Source organism: Leucoraja erinacea, chromosome 25, assembly GCF_028641065.1.
Source record: "Leucoraja erinacea ecotype New England chromosome 25, Leri_hhj_1, whole genome shotgun sequence".
Lineage (NCBI taxonomy): Eukaryota > Metazoa > Chordata > Chondrichthyes > Rajiformes > Rajidae > Leucoraja > Leucoraja erinaceus.
In genome coordinates, this window is record NC_073401.1 from 20,776,023 (window position 1) to 20,800,018 (window position 23,996).

Here is a 23,996-nt window from a genome sequence, read left to right on the forward strand (position 1 = left end):
TTGACATCCATGACCCCATGTCTCAGCACACAATGTGTTACTTTAAAGGCACAAGAATCTACACTGCAGAAAAAAATACACCTGACGTCCTGCATCAAAAAGCACTCTACGATATCAAAGAATAGGAAATAGGGAAGTTACTTTATCCACTTAATTCAATAAAAACAAGTGTCATGCATCCTCCCTCTGCTACAAAATAGGCACCCAGTCACTCCAGAGACACTTTCTGGAAGCTTCTATCTAAAGATTATTGCATCCTATTTAAAGCGCAGCTCGTCTCACGCTACGTGCGTAGCTAAAATTGCTTTAGCAGCATTCCACGATTCAGTGTTGTTTGTGAGACATAGTCCTAAAATCGCCCGCTTCATTTGGCATCTAAACTCTATGACTATAAAGGCTTTTAAGACATTCTGAAGTAAAGAAAAGTGGCGTTTCTGTGGGGGCAACTAGGGAAAGGGAAACGACTGCTCTGATAATTAAAAGTTGGCCCATCTCCCAATACTCGGCCATACATTTAATTCTCCTTCCCTTTCTGCCGTCGGTCTCCTCCATTGTCAGAATGAGGCTAATCTCAATTGGAGGAACAGCATCTCATATTTCGTTTCACCCCTCTCTCCCCCCCCCCCCTCTCTCTCTCTCTCTCCCCACCCCTCTCTCTCTCTCTCTCTCTCCCTCCCTCCCTATGCCTCCCCCACCCAAGTCCCACTGCCTTCTCATTTTCACCCTACAAATAGCCTGTTTCCTTTAACATCGTTCCATTTTTGCACCTTTCATTCATTGTTCTGTATCTCTCCACATCACCCTCTATATTCCTCATCCTTAACCAGTCTGAAGAAGAGTCTCCACCCGAAGCGTCACCCATTCCTTCTCTCCAAAGATGCTGCCTGTCCCGCTGAGTTACTCCAGCTTTATGTGTCTACCTGCAATTTACGAATGCCAACACGCAGAAAGTCACCCGTCACAAATATATACAACCGACAAGTTAGCCACTCGTTTGGTTGAATATTTCTGCAAATGCCAGTGATATCAACCCAACAACAGACACATCAAAGGTACACAAAAATGCTGGAGTAACTCAGCGGGTGCAGCAGCATCCTTCGCTCCATAGATGCTGCTGCACCCGCTGAGTTTCTCCAGCATTTTTGTGCACCTTCGATTTTCCAGCATCTGCAGTTCCTTCTTGAACACAAAATAGACACATCAATTTGTCCAACAGACCATCGCCCACCTTTGCTCTCTATTCAAGGTGGCCTGACAACGGCCCTTGACCGAGCATTGCGTGATTAGGGCGACGCTTAAGTTACCTCAGCCCAGCATGAACCCATCTGTCACTAGATCACCATGAACGCATGGCGCGCCCTACCTGAGCGAGGCGGCGACAGCCGCAGCCGCAACCGCGCCGACATGACAGACACTCTGGAAGCCGCCATTACGCAGCCCGACAGGACGTCAACCAATCAGTTTCCGCTCCAAAAACCTTCCCAGGAAGCCGCGGGCGCTGGCGTTGCGTCGCCATGACAACCGCAGGCCCCGTGGTCGCTGGCAGTGGGGAGCAAATATTATAAGTGGGGAGCAAAGATACTGGAGCAAGCCTTCTATGATCTTAGGTGGGGAGAGCTTTCGACATCATCATGGGAGAAATAGACCGGGTAGACACACAGAGTTTCTTGCCCAGAGGAGTAGGGAAATCGAGAACCAGAGGACACAGGTTTAAGGTGAGTGAGGGAGGGAAAGGGGAGAGATTTTATAGGAATCTTTAGAGGTAATTATTTCACACAAAGGGTGGTCGGTGTATGGAACGAGCTGCCAGAGGAGGTAGTTTAGGCAGGGAGTATCGCAACGTTTAAGAAACAGTTAGATAGGCAAATGGACAGGACAGGTTTAGAGGGATATAGTGAGTCCAAACGTAGGCAAGTGGAACTAATATGTTTTGGACGTGTTGGTTGATGTGGGCAAGTTGGGCCAAAGGGCCTGTTTCCACACTGTATGACTCTGCGCCTTGCTGAGAAAATGTCCCACTTTCTTACGGAGAGGAGAATCCCCATCGTCCTTCCCAGATGAACATTAAAGTGGATGTTGGATGATCACAAGGTGTTATAAGGTCAGAGAAAGTTCTCTAAGTCTCTAGGGGTTACAACTTTAAAACAAAATCATTAACATTACCTGGCAGAGTTTGTGATCTAGTCTTCAGGTACCACAACTTTTAAGAAACATTTAGACTGGTACATGGATAGGACAGGTAGAGGGACATGGGCCAAACACAAACAGGTGGTAGCAGTGTAGATGGGACATGTTGATCGGTGTGGGCAAGTTGTGCTGAAGAATGTGTTTCTATGCTGTATGACTCTAGTCAATGAGACATGCAGCAAGGCTTTTTAATCCGATATACTAATCATATACACTATTCCCATTTACCACAGCACTTAATCCATACTCTCCATGCCATGGTGTTTCAACTGCTTGTCTAAATCTTAAATGTTATGAGATTTCTTCACAATACCCACCCTTCATCCTACCATAACCAGAGAGCAGCGCTGAACTACCATCTACCTTATTGGTGGCCCTTGGACTTTCCTTAATCAGGCTTTATTGACTTTATTTTGCACTAAAAGTTATTCCCTTATCATGTATTTATACACTGTAAATGGCTTGATTGTAATCATATTTTGTCCAGCTGACTGGTTAGCAAGCAACAAAAGCTTTTCACTGTACCTCAGTACACAGGACAACAAACTAAACTGAAACTGAAACACTCCGCCAAATTGTGTTCCAAATTCCAGTCATTGCCTAGGTGAAAACAATTCTTCCTCAGATCCTCTAAAAATCTTACCCATTACCTTAAATCTGCCCTCTGGTTTTAGATATTAGGTTTCAGAGGTCTGTGTCCAGTGGAGTTCCTCAAGAAACTGTACTGGGATCTCTGCTGTTAAGGAGTTGCAGACATTGACAAAGGCCATTAGTCAGCTGCAGAAATGAGCGGAGAAATGGCAGATGGCGTTTAACCCAAGCAAGTGTGAGGTGTTGCACTTTGGGGGGTTGAATGTAAGAGGAATGTATAAAGTTAATATCAAAACCCGTGACAGCATTGATTAGCAGAGGGATCTTGGAGTCCAAGTTCATAGCTCATTTAAGGTGGCAGCAGATAGATAGGGTGGTAAAGAAGGCGTAAGGTATGCTCACCGTTATTGCTCGGGGCATTGAATATAAAGTCAGGAAGTCATGATGCAGCTCTATAGGACTTTGATAGGCTGCATTTGGAGTATTGCATGCAGTTATGGCCCCCCCCGTTATAGGAAATATGCAGAGGCTTTGGAGCGGGTGCAGAGGAGCTTTAGCAGTCTGCTGCCTGGCTTGGAGGGTTTCAGCTACAAGGAGAGGTTACATAAACTCAGATTGTTTTCTCTAGAAAGTTGGAGGTTGAAGGAAACATCAGAGAAGAATATAACATTTTGAGAGGTATATAGATAGGATTGACAATTGGAACCTTTTTTCCCTGGGTGGAAATATCCAACACCAGAGGGCATACTGTAGCAAAAAGGTAAGAGGGGTAAAGTTTAATGGAGATGTATGGGGCAGGTTTTTTACAAAGAGTGTAGTGGGGGACCTGGAACGTATTGCCAGGGTTGGTTGTGGAGACAGATATGTTAGTGGCATTTAAGAGGCTGGTAGATAGGCACATGAAAGTATGGAGAATGGAGGAATATGGATCATGTACAAGCATCTGAGATTAGTTTAGTTTATTATTGTCAACATGTACCAAGGTACAGCGAAAAGCTTTTGTTGTGTGCTATCCAGTCAAAGAAATGATTATACCTGATTATAATATATAAAGAAAAGACAGGCCCTTCAGCCCACCAGGTCCACGTCACCCGTATATTAGTAATATCCGACACACTAGGGACAATTTACAATTTTACAGAAGACAATTAACCTACATATTTGTACATCATTGGAGTGTGGGTGGAAACCGGAGCATCCGGAGAAAACCCAAACACAGGGAGAATGTACAAACTCCGTCCACACAGCACCGGTGGTCAGGGCCAAACCTGGGTCTCTGGTGCTGTAAGCAGCAACTCTACCATTGTCCACCTTGTTGATAAGGGTTGTGGGGGAATGCCGAACATCCTACTAAGGAAGTAGAGGCGTTAATGTGCTTTCTTGTCCATAGCTTTGACAAGAGCTGGTCCAGGACAAATTGCTGGTGATATTTATTCCTAAGAACTTGAAGTTTTTGACATCTCCACTTCGGTGCCATCATTGTATACCGGGGTGATTGTACTGTTCATCTCATGGTCAATCGTAATCTTCTTTGTCTTGCTGACATTGAGGGAGGAGGTTGTTGTCTTGCCACCAGGTTTTGAGGCTCTCAATATCTTTCCTGTACTCCATCTTGTCATTATTTGATATCTGTCCCACTAAGGTGGTGTCTTCTGCGAACTTGTAAATTGAGTTGTATTGGTACTTAACTGCACAGTCATGAGTATTTCAGGACTATAGTAGGGAGCTGAGAATACATCCTTGTGGGGCACCAGTATTGAGGATTATCATGAAGGATGATTCCAATTGAATTTAACTTGGCATTATGTTTGGCACAAACATTCTGGGCCAAAGGGCTCGTTCCTGTGCATATTGTTCTGTGATCTATGTGAGGAAATCGAATCCCGAAGAATCATCTCCAATAGCTTCCCTACCACTGACGCGTGGCTGAGGCCTATAGTTCCCTGGATTATCTCTAATTAGCTTCTTAAACAAAGGAATAACATTGGCTACTCTCCAGTCCTCCAGGATCTTGCATGTGGCTAGAGAGGATACAGAGATCTTCGTCAAGGCCCCTGCAATCTCCTCTCTTGCCTCTTTAGAAATCCTGGATAGATCCCGTCATGTCCTGGGGATTCTCCACTTTAATGCTTTCCAAGATTCCTGGGTGTTGTTGTCTGGGAAATCTCTGGCGAATGCGTTGGACAATTTGATTTGTGATGAGATAGGATTAGTAATATTACAATTAAGAATCTGCTAGGAACAAGCGATCTCAAGTGAAGTAGAATTCCTAATATGAATTGAAGGTGAACACTTGAGGTCCATAACCAATATCATCAACTTAAACAAGAGCAATTACGATTGTATGAAGGCAGAGTTACCTGAAGTGAACTGTCAAGTATGCTAAGGGATAGGTCAATGGATGAGCAATGGCAAATAATTAAATAGATGATTCGTAGCACTCAGCTGAAATTCATCCCAATTAAGAAAAGGATACTCAGGATACTTAACAAAGGAGGTCAAAGAAAATATTATATCAGCGACTAGAGCACAGAAAGTGACAAGAGCTATAGGTAGGCCAGAGGACTGCTTATTTTATAACCAGCAGCGAGAGACTAAAAGGGTAATGAGGAGGGAGAAAATTGATTATAAGAGAGAGCTGGAAAGTAATATAAAAATAAAGTTTGATGTTCACATAATGCTTGCATGAATATATTAGGAATACTCCAGATATGGCCTCGCCAATGCCCTGTACCATAAGAAGAATATTTCCCTACTTCTAAGCTATTAGCAAAAAGGCCAATAAGCCATGAGCCTTTTTATTTGGTGTGTTATTTGAATCTGCTATTTTATATGTACATTCATAGAAGCAGCTTTATTTGTTGGACTGGGTGTACAAGTTAAGGTGCTGCATTATATAGAGCAGATGTATTCATCATAATCATAATCATACTTTATTAGCCAAGTATGTTTTGCAACATACAAGGAATTTCAGGTGGTATACCAAATAAAGTGTTAAATAATTGAGTATGTTTGTGTTAGTTGTGTTGTATTGTATGAAGTGGGTGTATTATATGAAGAAGCTGTGTAAAATGCAATGGATGTAATAGCTCAAGTAGTTATGCTAAGTGTAGTGGGTAGAGCTGAGTGAGATGTAATGGTTGCATTAGTTGGAGGAGGTGAAATTGCATGGAGTTTTTATTAAATGGATGAGAATATTATTTGGAGGCACTTCATTAGCTGGCTTGGAATGTAATATTTGCAACGTTTTATTTGTATGGCAGCTACATTATTTGAAGTGATGTGTTAGACTGAGTAAGCGTATTAGTTGAACAAGGTATTTAAGATGAAATGGATGTATTATTTGAATGTGCTGTTCTAGATGGATACAGTGGATTTAAGGAGAAGACATATAAGTAGTGGTTCTGTTCTGGGTAAAATGTGTTTGTTATATAGAATTAAGTATAAGGTACATTGGGTTTATTAGTTGGAAGTTATCATATAGAGTGAGTGTATTCATTTATATGTGGTGTATTATTTGAAGTTGTATTAGATAGTGAAATGCTGTTGGTGCTTTAGTTCGAGTTGTTACATTGGAGGGAATTATTTGAAGGTACTGTACGAGAAGGAATATTTTTTATTTTAGATGGAAAATGTAAATCAATAGTTGTTGTTATAGAAAGACCAGGTGAGTAGTTGAAACTACCTGTACTATGTTAGAAGGAGGGTGTAATATATTTGCAGGTGATAGAAACATAGAAAATAGGTGCAGGAGTAGGCCATTCGGCCCTTCGAGCCTGCACCGCCATTCGATATGATCATGGCTGATCATCCAACTCAGTATCCCATCCCTGCCTCCTCTCCATACCCCCTGATCCCTTTAGCCACAAGGGCCACATCTAACTCCCTCTTAAATATAGCCAATGAACTGGCCTCAACTACCTTCTGTGGCAGAGAATTCCACAGATTCACCAAAATGATTTTCTCATCTCGGTCCTAAAAGACTTTCCTCTTATCCTTAAACTGTGATATTTTGGCATATATGTTGTACTTAATATTGCATTAGGAGATGCTGAGGTAGTTGGAGAGCACATATTTAATGGAAATGCTGAATTGGGTGAATTAATTTGAGATGCTCTATTAAATGAACTAGACAAAATAATCAGAAGTGAAGTATTTCAATTTCATCAATAACCTGTATGTATGATGACGATGAAGTCAGGGTGGTGTGTGATTAGAAGGGAAACTTACTAACAGGGTGTTCCCCAACATTTATTTCCCTTGTCCTACTTGTGGTAGAGCTGTAGGTTTGGTAGAGTAATTGCAACACATTCTGTGGATGGTACATGCTGCAGTCACTGTCCAGCAATGGTGGGAGGAATGAATGAATGAAGGTTTATATGGTGCCATTCAAGCAGCTACTTTGTTCAGGAAGGTGGTGACTTTCCCGAGTTTAGTTGTCTAATGGAGAGTTTCCCATCATCCTCTGACCTGTATGATGTTGAAAGTCAAAGGTAACTGGTTCAACTATCTGTAGTTAGAGATGGACAGCATAAGTTTGAGGCAAGAAGAAAGAGGTTTTGAGGGGATTTGGGGAAGAGATCTAGAAGAGGGTGGTTGGGATCTGGAATGCAGTTCATTGGTGGAGGTAGGTACCTTCACCAATTTTAAGTAATATTTAGATGAGCAGTTGTAATGCCATGACAAAGGTTAGAGGACCTGATCCTGAAAAATAGGATCAGAATGAATAGGTATTTGGTGGCCAGAATGGACATGATGTGCTGAATGGCTTGCCTTTTCATGAAGCTGTAGCTCTAAGATAATCAGCTGGCACTTCTAAAGAGTGAATATTACTTGCCATTCATTAGTCCATGCAAGAATGTTGTCTCGGTCTTGCTGTATGCTGGTATGGGCTGCTTCATGCATTGAGGAGTTGCAAATGGAACCTCGTCATAGAGTTGTATTTCACAGAAAAGGGCCCTTCAGTCCACCTATACCAGGATGCCTATCCACTCAGATCCTATTTGGCTGCATTAGGTCCCTATGCCTCTACTCCTTTCCAATCCAAGTACCTGCCCAAATGCCTTTTGAAACATTATGACTGCAGCAGCCTCTCCCACTTGATACATATGACCATACCACTCTTCCTGAAAAACATGCCCCACAGATATATTTTCATTTCTTCCCCTGCCTCATCCTTTTATTCTAAACAACCACCCTAACCACCTTAACCCTAAGACTATGATTCTGGCTATATACCCAATCTATTTCTTCTTGTTTTATAACGTTCTATGAGGTCAATCCCTTAGCCTTCTGCATTCCACTGAGAAGAAGCCCAGCCCTTACAACCCCTCTTATAAAGTGAAACCCTCCATTCCTGGTAACATCCTGGGACCTTCTCATGCATGGAAGGCGATTGATGAAACAGCTGAAGTTTTTAAGCCGAGCCCATTGCTCCCAGAAGTGAGCACCGCTTACAACCCGAGGTATTTTGAAGGAGAGGTTTCATTTAATAAACAGAATTTATTAAATGGAAGGTCGGCAGTAGTTGGCGCGGTTATATTTCGAGGGAAACACCGGCGTTATTTAGTTATATCTGATGATATGTGATGGTTCAAGGGCTGGTATTTTCGGAGAGTTTGTAATGTTTTGAGATCCTGCGTAACACGAAGGTTGAAAAGGGGTCCCGACCCAATCCATGATCTCCAAAGAGATACTGCCGGACCCGCCGAGTTTCTCCAGCACTTTGTGTCTTTTTTTTTGTAAACCGGCATCTGCGGTTCCTTGTTTTTACGTAGAGGTTGGGTTGAAACACTACATTGCGTTAAGATGCTGAATTAGTAGAAGGTTAATGGATTTGGATTAAGACGTTTAGGATTAATCAGATAAATTGAAAGTGCTAGTTGAACAAACTATAATACTCTCAGTATCACTTGGAGAGTTTTATTACTCATTTATTTTAACTCAGCACGAGTTCCATAGATGCTGCCTCATCCACTGAGTTTCTCCAGCATTTTTGTCAACCTTGGATTTTTTCCAGCATCTGCAGTTCTTTCTTAAACGTGAGATTTATACCAACTCAGCATGAGTTATATGGCACACTTGTATCGTGGACGTGCATCGACAACGTACGTTTAATCTGCAGAAATGGCCTGTTTATTTGGGCACCGCTTTCAGTGATATTTATTCACTGTACAATCCGTGCGATGCCACTTCCTGACCTTACATTCAATGCCGCGAGACGCCTGATGGAATTGAGACGGTCTGCTCACTTGCGACAATTACGAATTAACAGAATAATCGGCAACACGGGATATCTCGCCATGTACAAGAGCTGCTCCCTGAACTTCGACTGTGTCACCCCATAAATGAAGGTGTTTGTACAGCAACTCAAATTTATCAGCATGAATCCGACCTGGTGGAAGTTGTGTTCAGAATCAGTGTATTGGGTGGGAATCTTTCCTGCGATGGTATAGTACAGGAAGTGTGCAAGAGCCACGGTCCACAGCAAGATGAAGTTGGCGGACAGGGCAAAGAGTAGGATCACCGACTTCCTTCTGCTTTCCATCTCCGGGTCACTGGTGTTATCGCCGCTGTTAGCGCCCCTCAGTGCCTTCCGGATCCGACTCGCCACTAAAATGTATCTGATTGTCAGAACGTTGAGCAACAGAATTATGGCGAAAGGGATCAAGGGCGTTAAAACTGAATCAAGCCAGTCATACCCCACCCACCCGGGATCAGTAAAAATTGTCGCCTTTGTATTACAGTCCCACGGCACGTTGTTAATAATCTCCCACGGTTCAATTGTAAAGTAGTGGGGAATGTTTTTTAAACCCAACAGAATGCCAGTTGTGGCCAGAACCACGGCTGCAGTTTGCTCGGTGCAATACTTTGTCCTCAGGTTCTGCAAGCAAATGGCGACAAACCGGTCAAAGGTAAACATGACAGTAAACCAAACAGAGTAGTCCGTGGACGTGCGGACCAGGACAAAGATGATTCTACACACGGGGGTAATGTGCAGGAAACTCTCGGGGAAGTAGTGATAACTGATCTGTCTCAATAAGACCTCGCTGATAATGAGCAGGAGGTCCGCCGCCGCCATGGCCACCAGGTAGCGAGTGGTGCAGGTGGAGAGGCCGCACTTGCCCCGGCAAAGGATCACAATCGCCGCTAAATTAACTGGAATAAAGGAAAGACATTGGAAAAGAGACTGGGAATTATTTATTAAACATTACCCGAGGCCCAGGTCCTGTTGTTGGGGAAAGGGTTGAACCAAAATCGCCGTCACTACAAACACAACTCAACCCGCACCCAACCCACGCCGTTTGGGGTCAATCGGCAAATGAATGGGAATGGGGGGGGGGGGGGGGGGGGGAGCAGCTATTCATCTTTTTAACACAGTTGTTTAATTGGTTTATATTTCAGGAGAAGGAGATGGGGGGCGGGCGGTTGTTTGAGCGAAAACAAAAAACAGTGTGACAATTGAATGTATAATTCAAGTAAATTAGGCCAAAACAAGACTTGCGGGTAAATAATTTGCGCCGTGTGCACGCTTTTGGTATTTGTCAAACAAGGTTTGACTTTCTGCGGAAGAGTGTCAGGAGCCCCGAGGGATCATCTTGATGGCATCGGAAACGTGAAGAAGAGTGAACAGCGATGAGCATTGTTTAAGGGGAGCGGAGTCTGAGTTTGGAGGAACTCTTCGCTTGATGGGACTGAAACAGTGGCATTGAATGTGTAGTTCGTAAAGTGGAAGCTGTAGGCAAATGGAACTTTCACTTCGCCTCTGCAGGAAAGCCCGTGGATACGGCAACTTGGAATGGAGAATAGGATTGACACAGAGGCGGGTCCGCAAACCACAGTGGTTAAGGGAAAACAATAACATTTCAAGACACTGTAGAGAATGTACGGGAATACACGCAGCCCTAACATCTTATGCTTCACTAATACAAAGACCGGGTACCAGACTGGAAAAAGTATGCCGAGGATTTGTTAAGTTCAGGAAGGGTGTGAAGGACCTTCAGATGGTGGCGAGGGAATTTGTCAGAATGGTTCCAGGGATGAGGGATTTTACTACAAGGTTAGATTGGCGAAACTGACGTTGTTCTTCCTGGAATTGACATCAGCTTTGCTAGGGATGAACCCGATCATTATAGGATCATTATAGGTTTTGACAAGGCAGAGAGACAAAAGATGATCCCATCAGCTGCTGATACTAGGGGTTGCTCGGCATGCCTTCTGCACCGCTGGTGATAATGACTTGAAAGGGCAATGGACGCGGATAAGATGGAACATTTCGAAAGGATGTTGCATAGGCAATTGAGGAAAATATATTCAGAGTTCTCGTGGGGAGCAGGATAATGAGTTAACTGGGTTAACTGGGGTTGCTCTGCAACGACCAAATGGGCTCCTTGTCGTTCAACGTACAGCGAGTGGGGGCTTGCGGGTAGAAGAACGTTCTGCACAGGGGAGAAATATAAATGGCAAATCCTGACCGAATACATTAAAATAAATTCAAATCTGCCGGCGGAGAGGAGTTTGAAGAAGGGCCTCGACCCGAAAAGTCGAATATTCCCTTTATCCAGAGATGCTGTCTGACTCGCATCTTATTCTGCGATTGATAGATAGTTGATGCAGAAATCCAATTATAAAAAATCTGGTAAGGTAACTTGAAGTGTCTAGAGGACAGGCAAACCAATGGATACATTGAACAATGTCTTCCTGACATTTATGGTGAAAATTAAGATGTATTAATTTATCTACTAATTGGAACCACGGAATATAAGTATTTTAAATGAGTAAAATACATCTGGGGAATAGTAAGTATCCATACAATTAATTTCGGAAAATGAACGGCAGAGGAGAGTGTCCCCCCCGTGCCTCCAACAGAGGCAATACAGACCGTGGAGCTGTAATGCTGGCGCTCTGCAAAGTACTACATTCTCGCTTCCAATGTGTAATACAAATGGAACAAACAAATCACGTTTTGGAGAACCTTTGGTAATTAATTGAATTAGTTTGGCCAAAGTGAATAGTGTCGGGGCAGTATTGTTTATTCCTTCCCCCCACCCCCGCTTCTCGCCACCCACCCACCCTTTACTCCATGTAACCACACACACGCGCTCCCCAACCACCGAGCTCTTCGATAAACCATATGTGTATTGCACATGACGCAAATACGCTACAATCTGAGAGATATTTTGAGATTCAAATTCCCTCATCACAAAGTAGAAGTGCCGATTAACAAGGTCAGAAAACGTAACCAGTGAGTGGACTGGCCATCCGCTCTCTGAAAGCGGAGATGAAATGCACAAAGACTAATGATGGTAAAAAAAAAACTAATTCATAACTTGTATGTGACACATGCAATGACAATAAAGCATTCTGATTCTGATTCTGATTCTGATGGAAATTAAAATACTGTACGAGCGGGAAAACAGAAATTAAATCTGGAAATTGACGGCAGGTCATACCGTCAACCTGAAATGGCAACTGGATTATTTTCCCGCAGACCCTCCCTGTTTCCAGCACTTTCCATTTTTATTGGCAATTTAGAGCTTCCATTATAAGCCGCGTGAGTTTTCGATATAATTCTGCCCTCCATATTTCAGTCAAAAAAATATCGTAATCAAAATACCGAACAATGATGTCTTCATAAACAAGTTATTAATGCTACGTATATCTGCAGATCCTTATTCTGAAAACTCAATGTGTTTGCCTTTAATTTTACGCGCCTGGGACCTTGGTTTGAAAGCGAGGATCCGCGCAGGTTACGATTGTGGAGAAAACCCGGTTCCTCCAAATGTATTTAATTTCAGATTTAGACTATCCGGTCCGATATTTATCCTGCGCTATACGAAGGCCGGCATTTAAGACCCCTCGATTACCAGTAAGTTGTTGAGGGAGGGAATGATAGAGGGCTGATGTAAGTAAGCACAGAATACAGCGAGTTGTACAAGGTGACATCTCCCAGTGGACTGGGTCCCCTCATCCCAAAGCACAGCGGCGACTTTCAACGAAACAATTTCAAGCCATTTTACTTTATAACCCCATTACAAAACATCCGGCCCCTTTCTAAAATCCGAAGAAGGGTCCCGACCCGAAACAGAGTTTCCATTTCCCCCACACATGCTTCCTGACCCGTCGGGTTCCACCAGCACTTTGTATTTTGCTCAAGCTTCCAGCAATTGAAGTTCCTTGAGCCTTCTTTTCTAATCCAACACAGAACACGAGGGTAGGTTCATGCCCCGTGCCCTAAAATCATTTCCAAGTGGAACTGAAATAATACACCCCAGTTGGTGATAGATAGATACACCATTTAATTCATAGACACCGGGGTCATCCGGTCCAATCCTGGTAGTAAACAGCACGCACTGCAATTCATCAGGAGCTCCTTCGAAGTGGTACGCCGTGTGCTGGCCGTGACGCTACCAGGGCTCTATCAGGAACTTTCCTGAATCCAGTCTAATTGAGCAGCTCCTGATATTCTGCCATGTGCATTAGGAATGATAATCCAGCGAGTCTGCAAGATGCGAATGTAATTTAAATTGTGAAACCTTTAGAGGCAATGTAAGATCTTACAATTATGACATTCGTCCCCCGTGTACCGGTTTACATCATGTTGCCAGTCCCAGGGAAAACCAGTCAGCTTCATAAACTAGCACATATTTACTCAATTTGAGTGGTATAGCCACTTACCGGGGACACCAAGTACGGCAAGAATTAAATGATATTGTTCGTTGATACTATTGAACATTTCAAGCATTTTCTGTCCGAGATGACTTGCCTGTTCGTGATGCACGTTTATTCTGTCAATGAAACTCTTTGATGAAACGCTTCCACTACTTGCCATTTATATACTGCCTGCTCTCCACCGGGACAATGTGCTCGCAATATCCTTCAATTGTATTGTTCTTCAAACAAAGGGATTACGACATTTGAGGAAAATCCCTGCTGATAGATTACATTTGGTCCCAAGGTTAAAGTGGGACACCCGAACGACTAAGAATGTCGATCATAGCAGGTCGTAAAAACTGAAAGCCCAATTTTCCAGCATTGGGTTAGTGTTTCAGTCACCAACAGGTCAATCTTTCCATCTCAACACTTCGGCGATGCGCCGCACTGGATATTCCAAAACGCCCATTGAGTTTAAAAAACATAATTGCTTCTTTTAAAAAAAAGTCAGGTCACATTTTAAAAAATGAAGCAACAAGTCGTTGTACTTTAATTAAATGCCTCAACTTTTTTATTTACAATGTAATGATGCGATCTTAAATAAATATACAGTATGTTCTCGATGCCGAGTGGGTACTACAGGGCACGAGAGGTAGATGTTGTACTCCATTTAGAGTCCAAGTTTGCTCACCATGCAACAGGATCATGGCTGATCTTATCGTCAGCGCCAGTGCCCTGCCCCAGTTACAAGCCCCAAATGTTCAGAAACTCCATCCATTTCTATTTACTCAGTGACTGAACCTACAAATGTCTTCAACAAGTCAGAGAATTCAAAAGGTTGGAACCTTCTGGGTGAAGAATTGTCACATGTACCAAGGTACAGTGAAATTCATTTTTTTTGCATGCAGTTTAGTAAAGATATTACCATACATATGTACAATCTTAGATTAATTACAAATGTATAGGAATAGTATAGTGTGACAGTAAACAAGAATCGCCATGTTTTGGCTCCATTTACAAGTCAGTTGCTATGTGCAGAGTTCCTTGAAATCCCCACTTGGAATCTTCTCTCTTTCAAAAATAACATACCTCATTTTTTTCAGCTCCCAGGAATACAGGTTAAATATTTTTAGGTGGTCATTATAGAATTATACACTAATTTTAAGAATTAGCTTGATTATTTCTTAATCACTACTTCCAACTCTGGTATATTCGTTCTTAAACAAGGGGATCAAGACTTTGGAGTGTGGGGGGGGGGGGGGGGGGGGGGAACCGGAGCACCCTGGCGAAATCCATGCGCTCATGTGGAGAACGTACAAACTCCGTATAGACAGCACCTGGAGTCAGGGTCGAACCCAGGTCTTTGGCACTGTAAAGGAAGCAACTCTGCCATTGTACCGCCCCAACATGTTTACCTCTAAACTATAGAAATGCTTTACTCTATTACCAGGACTGTCGACATTCTCGTGGGGCTGACATAATAGACTAGTTATAACTAAGCTTGTATCCGTGTGCCTCGGCCCTCGTGGATTGTTAACATCACTTTGAGTGGGACCTGCACAACAACCCCTCCTCAGAATGGACCTCCTCACAGTTAAATTCCTCCCTGTATTTTGAGAACTGGCAAATGATTTGGTCTATCCAGAGGCTAAAGCAGGAGGAATTACGAGACCATCCCATTTGGGCTGGTGACAAAAATGAGTGAGGACTACTTACTGCAAATGAAAACAGCAACGTTTCCTGGAAGACCTCTTTTGAGCACAATACAGAATCCATTCGTGCTGTGGCCATCGCATGCCTCTTGCCTGTAGTATAGCAGTTGGAAGAAAGACGTGTTCTTGTTAAAATACATGTTTCCTCTAACAAGTCCGTCCAGTATGGGCAGTTCGGAATCCAAATGCCACCTGGCAAATTGACCATTGACTACCAGAAAACAAATCAGTGTATTGACCAGAAGGCTCCGTTAAATGTGGATTCCACCACAATTTATTCTGCACTTATGCCTGAACATCGGTAGTTCTCAGTGATTGACACAGACAATGGATTTCCGTTGGTGCCATTGGTCCCCGAGCTTCAGCCATGGTTCGCCTTCACAGTCAATCCGCAAAGTTATTGCAGCCAACACCAAGGTTCTGTGTGGGGGAGGAACACAGTGTAGGGTCCTTCCACTGCTGGACATTAAAGGGCAGAGTCCGGTGGGAATCCCCTTAAACAAGGGAAGGTATATCGCCCCAAGGATCGCATGGGCGTCAAGGTTTTGACTATTTCACTGTTCTTTTACAAACCATGTTCTCGGGGTATCTAAATCTAAATTTAATTAGTTATTTATGTTATGACATCGGATGGAAGCTGCATACCAAATCTCGTTGCGCTTATGTGCCATGGCAATAAAATATATTATTATTATTATTATTATTATTATTATTATGGTGTTTTGCTGAAATATAGGTGCGAACACTACTGAGTATGACTAATGAATGTGTACACGTTTAGAACATCCAAAGAGTTTTTCCACAGTTTTTGTTTTGTGTATTTTTTGTTTGGGAAAAAACGTAAATGAACAGCAATAGGGTGATTTCACCAAATGTCAAATGAGCTTAACTGGAGGACATATGTCACTTCGGTACATGTTAGTGAATGGGGAAACACGCACTTTCACACCCGTTAAATACATGGAAAACGGCCGATTTTTGAGCTGAAATTATCTGTGCTAGTCGGGGTGACCGTGAAGCACAGCGACCTAAATTTTCAGGCAAAAAAAAAGATAGAAAGCAAGGTAATTACAAGAGGGAACTGAAGGTGGAAAAACAGCGGAAGTGAACAGCAAACATTTGCCGTGGAGAATTAAAGGTCCAAAATATCGGGAATTATCGCGTTTGCTGGCTGAATTTCATCAAAAGTAAGTTAACAATGCCTTACTTTTGATGAAATTCAGCGATCAAACGCGATAATTCCCGATATTTTGGACCTTTAAATCTCCACGGCAAATGTCTGCTGTTCACTTCCGCTGTTTTTCCACCTTCAGTTCCCTCTTGTAATTACCTTACTTTCTATCTTTTTTTTGCCTGAAAATTTAGGTCACTGTGCTTCACGGTCACCCCGACTAGCACAGAAAATTTCAGCTCAAAAATCGGCGGTTTTCCATGTTTTAACGGGTGTGAAAGTGCGTGTTTCCCCATTCACTAACATGTACCGAAGTGACATATGTCCTCCAGTTAAATTTTTTGGTCACGTGAGGGGGGATCTACGCTCATTTGACATTTGGTGAAATCACCCTATACACTTGGACTCGGCTGCCGCAGACATTCCAAAGTAGTCCAACTGTTTTCCACATCGTATCACAAACCCACCTGCAAGACCTACTCCCTGTCCAATCCACCACCATCCAGTATGTCAATTGCTTCAGTGACTGAGGAGCAGCAAGGATCGGATATCCAGCTACTCCTTCATTACTCGACAAAGTCCAGGTTGCATAAGAGATTGTTTATGTGGTATAGAAAATCTCCCAGGAGAAGAGAGAACTTACCCAGGTTCCATTCCCGAAATCTCCAAGAAATCTGGCATGAAGGAAGGAGGCACCGGGTGATGGTACCATCACAGTCTGGAAAGACTGATCATCAATGATGGGTCCAGGGCAGCGATGTGCATAAGCAAAAGACGAGGTGCCGTTCGTCAAGGTCACACCGATCTATGTTAGAATAGTGGAAGCCAAAGACGGAGAGGTCAGGGTGAGAGTGGGATGGAAAATTAAATTGATGTGACGAGAAACTCAGGGCATCCTTGCAGACTGAACAGAGGTGTTTCACCAGAGATCACTCATCTGCATTCAATTCCTCCACTGTAGGGAAGACCATATTGAATGCAATGCACTAACTTGGAAGAAGTACAGATAAACCACTCCTTTATCTGCAAGACGTTTTCAGGTGGTGGGATGGGAAGGTGTTGCTCATGTTATATGTTTCTTATTCCATGAGGGAGATCGAAATACCGAGTAAGGGTAGAGTTGGAGGTGACCAAATGGAAGCGAGATTGGCAGTAATATTGAGGAAACGCTCAAGTTCTGGAGGAGAGTAGATGTTGGTGGTGAAGGAAGGGTAAATTGTGGAATGAAAGGTCCCTTCAGATTATTGTGAAAGGAAGAGAAAGAAAGTTGTTGGTGGTATCATGTTGAAGGCGCCAGACGTTACAGAAGATGGAAATGTGAACAACAGCATGGTGTAAGATGATGAAAAGATAAACCCTATTCTTGCTCTGGCTGGGAGGAGGGAGGATGAGAGCAGAGTGCAGGAGAAAGGACAACAGGAAACCCACTGATGTGACAAAGATGGAGAAAAGAGAAGGAGGTATAGTGGAGATTGTCGTGGAAGTCAATGGGCTTATAATGGGGTTTGATTGGAGAGGGCCAGATGGAAACGATGGCAGCGTGGGAATTGGCAACGACAACGATGAAACTCGAGTTCTGTACAGAAGCAGGAAGCAATACCAAAACACAGTCATCAGTGGCACAGAAAATAACATTGAGGAAGGGTCTCAGTCAAACTAACAGTACTGTTCACATATCACACAGAGACAGCAGAGCTTGGATCCATGACTGTTCCCTTTCATTTGGAGACAATAAATGGTGTTAAAAGAGAATTTGTTCAATGTGAGGATGAGATCTTACAAACGTTTTTAAATGTTCTCTTTCACTGAGGATTTTCTCTAACTGCTGTGTTGCACCTCACATTTCCTGCACTCTTTCCCCCTCCCCTGTCCTTATTTATCTCCCCATACCTATACCTCCTCCAGTAACATCAGCTATATTTAAAAAACAACCATTAGGCTTTCTCAGAAAGTTGAGTTTGCACCCTAGCCCAGACATTACCTTCATTATCTCCCCCCTTATCCCACCGCACACACATACAGACTTACATACAAGGCATCAGTAATATTTCTCTCCCCACGGTTGACACCTGACTGATGAGCATTTTGCACTTTTCTGTTTTTATTTTATTGTGCTTTGGGAAATATCTGCCTCAACTACCTCTTCTGGCAAGTACACAAAAATGCTGGAGAAACTCAGCGGGTGCAGCAGCATCTATGGAGCGAAGGACATAGGCAACGTTTCAGGCCGAAACCCTTTCTTCAGACCCAATGTCACTTTTATCTTATCTTTTTGTATCTTATTTTCAAGATTCAAGATTCAAGATTCAATTTAATTGTCATTTGGACCCCTTGAGGTCCAAACGAAATGCCGTTTCTGCAGCCATACATTACAAACAAATAGACCCAAGACACAACATAATTTACATAAACATCCATCACATCACTGTGATGGAAGGCCAAAAAAACTTATCTCTCCACTGCACTCTACCCCCCCCCCCCCCCCCCCCGATGTCAGAGTCAAAGCCAAAGCCCCCGGCTGGCGATGGCGATTGTCCCGCGGCCATTAAAGCCACGCCGGGTTATGCGAGGTCGCACACCGGGTCTTGGTGCTAGAGCCCCTGGCGTGCGCTCGCAGAGTCCCGCGGCCATTCCAAGCCGCCCGGGGCGGTGATGTCAGGCCCCGCTCCAGGAGCTCTTCGACCCCGCAACTCGGGCGGGAGAAGTCGCCGTTGCGAGAGCCCTGAAAAGCGGTCTCCCTCCAGGGACCCGCGGGCTCCCGGTGCCGCCGTCCGCCAGACCCGCAGTTGCAGCCTCCGAATCTCCGGAGGTCGGGCCGCAGCAGCAGCAGCGCTCCACCACCGCTCCACCCGCTCCGGACTCGGCCAGCTCCGCGACGGTGAGGTGAGTCGTCGGCACCAGAGTCTCCGGTCTTCTCCTGTTGGAGGCCGCTCCTCGTTGCAGCCCCAACGACAACGGAGACCCGACAAGAAAAGGTCGGGTCTCCCGTGCAGGAAGAGATTTAAAAGTTACCCCCTCCCTCCCACCCCCCCACCCCACGCACACACATACCCCAACAAAAAATAACAAAAAACTACATAGAAACACAGACAAAAAATAATAAAAACGCGGACGGGCTTCAGAGGCCGCTGCTGACGAGAGTCGCGCTGCCTCTGTATTTTATCCTTGTAATATCATTGCTGAGGTGACCCGTTGTCTTGTCAAACACATTTCATTGTACCATTGAACCTGTGTTAACCTACATATCTATCTATCTATCTATCTATCTTTCTATATCTATCTATATATTAAAACTCTGTGGCTGGATGTGTGTGTGAGTGTGTGTGTTTCTGCCTGTCTTGTGGGTGCTAGCCTTTGATTCGTTGCTATGCCAACACCACACGCAGAAACGCAGAGATTTTTTCAATTTCGGTAGAGATTTCACTTTTCATTCCAAGTATCCACTCCTCATTAAATTTCGTCGTGTTTATGTACACATTTTTAATAAAATCCTTCTCCCCCCCCCCCCCACCAACTCACTCATTTTGTCGCCTCCTGCTGGCCAGCGACCATAACGGCTGCTGCCGCCCGCATCTCGCCTCAAAGACGTAATTTAAAAACAGCCGCACTGCTGATTCCTGAGCCGCTTGAGTTCGAGGACCACGTCTCCCATAGAGGCTACGGGTAGGGAACGGCTGCATTGGGGGAGCAGCCCCAACGGGTCTGCACTTGGTCTAGTAACAAATAAAACTGAACTGATCTTCTTCCAGGCAGCTCACCCATGACCAAAGATACTAGAGGAGCTCCTCTAGTATCTTTGCTCATGACCACCTGGTGGCGCTGGTGGTTTTTGGTTTATTCAAGTGGCTCAATGTTCGTGAAACCTGCGAAAGGGGAAAACAGATAGTAGGGAGGCACACCTCTTTTTCTCATCTTCATTGTCATCTTCATCGTCATCTTCATCTTCATCCTCTTCCTCAATCAATCAACGACTTTATTGTCATTCAAAAATACACCAACAAATGCAAGTCTGAACGAAATTTTGTTGTATCCGGCTCACCGTGCAACATAAAACAACAAAAGGATAAAATGGATAAATAGATAAAATAGATAAAAAGATAAAATAGATAAAATAGATAATAGTGGCAGCACATGATATGGAATTCAAGAGTCTGATGACTCGGGGGAAGAAGCTGTTGCAAAACCTGGCTGTTCTGCTCCATATACAATAGACAATAGACAATAGGTGCAGGAGTAGGCCATTCGGCCCATTCAATGTGATCATGGTTGATCATCCCCAATCAGTACCCCATTCCTGCCTTCTCCCCATATCCCCTGACTCCGCTATTTTTAAGAGCCCTATCTAGCTCTCCCTTGAAAGCATCCAGAGAACCCGCCTCCACTGCCCTCTGAGGCAGAGAATTCCACAGGCTCACCACAATCTGTGAGAAAAAGTGTTTTCTCTCTCCGTCTCTCGTCTGCAGTGCCTTTTGCCCGAGGGCAGCAGAGTGAACAGTCCATGATGGAGATGTGTGGGGTCTTTTATAATGCTGTTGGCCTTGGACAAGCAACGCTTGCACGCAATGTCCCGGATTGATGGAAGAGAAGTCCCGATTATATTTTCAGCCGTCCTCACCACTCTCTGCACGGACTTCCAGTCGGAGGTTTTGCAGTCCCCAAACCAGACAGAGATGCAGCTGGTCAAAATGCTCTCTATGGTGCCCCTATAGAAAGTGGTGAGGACTGGATGGGGGAGGTGAGCTCTTCTCATCCGGCACAGAAAGTGCAAACGCTGCTGCGCACTCTTAACTAGTGATGTGATGTTTTGTGACCAGGTCAGACTGTTCGTGATCTGCACCCCCAGGAACTTAGTGTTATTGACCAACTCCACATCAATGTCATTAATGTGTAGTGGTGTGTGACTGTGCCGGTTGCTCCTGAAGTCAACGATGACCTCCTTTGTTTTGTCAACATTCAGGATTCAGCACTTCAATTCCCCCTCCCATTCCCAATCTGACTTTTCTGTCCTAGGCCTCCTCCATTGTCAGAGTGACGCCAAGCACAAATTGGAGGAGCAGCACTTCATATTTCGCTTGGGTTGTTTACACCCCAGCGATATGAACATTGATTTCAGATAGCCCTTCCATTTTCTCTCCATTCCCTTCCCTTTCCCAGTTCTCCCACTAGTCTTACTGACTCCACCTACATTCTATCTTTGGCGTGCCCCCTCCCCTGACATCAGTCTGCAGAGGGGTCTCGACCCGAAACGCCGCCCATTCCTTCTCTCCAGAGAAGATGCCTCACGCGCTAAGTTACTCCAGCATTTTGTGTCTACCTTTAAAGTAATTGGAGGATGGATTAGAGGGGAGATGAGGATTTTTTGTTTACCTAAAGGGTGATGGTGATGGAATTGGTTCTCCCATCTCTCTGAACTCACTGCTCAGATGGAGGAGAGAACCAAAAAACTCTCTGCACATTTTAACAGAACTTGTCTACTTGAAGAGCCATGACCTGCAGGCCCACGGATCTGATGCTGATTAGACTGCATGGCTTGTTTTTGACCAGCACGTGTGCTATGGGGCAAATGATTTCCTTCTGCGCCACAATTTGATTCATCACAAATCACACAAAGTCACAGATTTCTTATTGCAACACTTTGTATTCAGCCAAGTTGATAGAAAATGATAGAGACGGCAGCTTATGGGGCGGATTGGAGGACTGACCCGGAAAACTAATAATAACCCATAGATATCGTTATGAACACAGAGACACTGGCTAATAAATCTACTGCTGTCACCAATAACAAAAGAGATATGGTGAAGAGCCCACCCAGGACAAGATCACAATCACCATTAAATTAACTGCAAGCAAAGAAACTGAGCAAGAATCTTTAAATTATGGATCAAATACACTTGGTCACCACCAGAACCGTATCAGTAATATTATCTGTCTGAGACTATAACTAAAGATTATTTTGTATACTGATTTTAACAATTTAAAAAAAAGCAAGTGTCACTTACCTTGTGCAATAATTAACAAGGTATTTAACCAAGGTCTGAAGAAGGGTCTCGACCCGAAACATTGCCTATTTCCTTCACTCCATAGATGCTGCCTCGCCCGCTGAGTTTCTCCAGCATTTTTGTCTACCTAATAATTAACCAAGGGATTTTTGCTACAGCGGTGTCTGTATTTTCTGGTTAACCTTTTATGCAGTTGTTAATCTGAGGCAATACACTTCCTATTTTTAATTTATACTCTTTTAAGATCTCCATGGGGGCATTAAGGTTGCAACATAATTGAGGTTGTGTCTTTAAATAAGGAAACAGATTACATCAGAAATTCCTACAAAAACAGACAATTTTCATTTCTGATGTTGATTTGTAAAGTTCCATGGACGGGCCAATTCTGATCTCATGAAAATTAGAAAGTATATTCTTCCAACGATGGCCCTGTTCCTTTGAGCAGGATAGAATCCTTCAAATAATCTTGCCTTGTTTTGGAAATACCCGTGCTGTGTTAACGCTAGTGTGATAACTCAGGGCTGGACTGGTGGACATTGGGAAGTAATAGTCTTTTCTAATTTGCGGCTGTTCAACTAATTAATGAAGAGGTATGATTGTCCCGATGGAGTTAGGAACTAAATTAATAAAGCTGTCAAATTATTACAGCACGTTAAACCATTAGTGGTTTTAGAGCAGCTGTAATTGATACAGATTTGTGAAATACCTCAAACTAATAATAAATGAAACAAGTTGAAATTAAATACAGTGTTATCAGACGCAGCTCCCACAAGCCCATGTAACCAGGGAAACCTTTTTAGTAAAAAGGCTCGAATTAATACAGCATTTCAAATCAGTGCGATCCTTAAAACAGTACAAAGTATTGCAGCAAGAAAATTGGGACTTTAAATTTGCGATAAATCAATCTGTGACGCAGAAAGAGGACATTTGCCTCTTAGAATCCGTGCTGCTCAAAAACAAATTTCACTGTTGAATCAACACCAGACCCAAGGCCCTGCAGCTTACCGCTCTTCAAGTCAAAATCCATGTTTGTTGAAATGCGGTAAGAGTTTCTGGTTCTTTCATACCTCTGGGCAGTGAGTTGCAGACACCCTTGAATTGTGACCCAGATATGCAGTGGAGAAGAGATCAAAGTTATGTTCACATAACTGACAGCTTCATATCTTGATAGTTTATGTTTGCTGTTTCCAGTAAAATGCCCTTTGCTGAAGCAATTTAGGATAATTACGACAATGCTAAATATATGAATTCACATTGGACATGTGCTATAAAATAAAGGTTATGGAAGGTTTATTTCTTGCCAGGCCAATGAGCATTTAATGTTTTACAAGTGGGTCTGTATTAGATAAAGGGCAAATCATTATTCTATCATTGATACTATTTGAATTTATTTTTAACAGAAAAAACCTGTCTTTGTGGTAGAGAATCTTCAAGTTCCTGGGCATGCATATATTTGAAGATCGGTCCTGGAACTCACACATTGATGCAATCAACAAAGAAAGCCCATCAATGCCTCTACTTCCTAAGAAGATTATCAACGAATATGCTCTTGAACATCTACATTGTACAGCAGAGAGCATATTGACTGGTTGCTTGATGTCTGGTTCAGCAATTGGAACATATAGGAATGAAGGAGATTATAAAGAGTGGTGAACACTGCCTGGTCCATCACATTTGCTCGGT

The 23,996-nt window shown here is 43.5% G+C and overlaps 1 long non-coding RNA gene across 1 annotated transcript; it reads left to right on the forward strand.

Annotated features, from left to right (window-relative positions):
* The first annotated feature begins 1,499 nt into the window (after nucleotides 1-1,499).
* Nucleotides 1,500-23,996, forward strand: LOC129709527 (uncharacterized). Its single transcript, XR_008725519.1, has 2 exons — nucleotides 1,500-1,715; nucleotides 23,714-23,996. It is a non-coding gene; the product is annotated as an uncharacterized LOC129709527 (long non-coding RNA).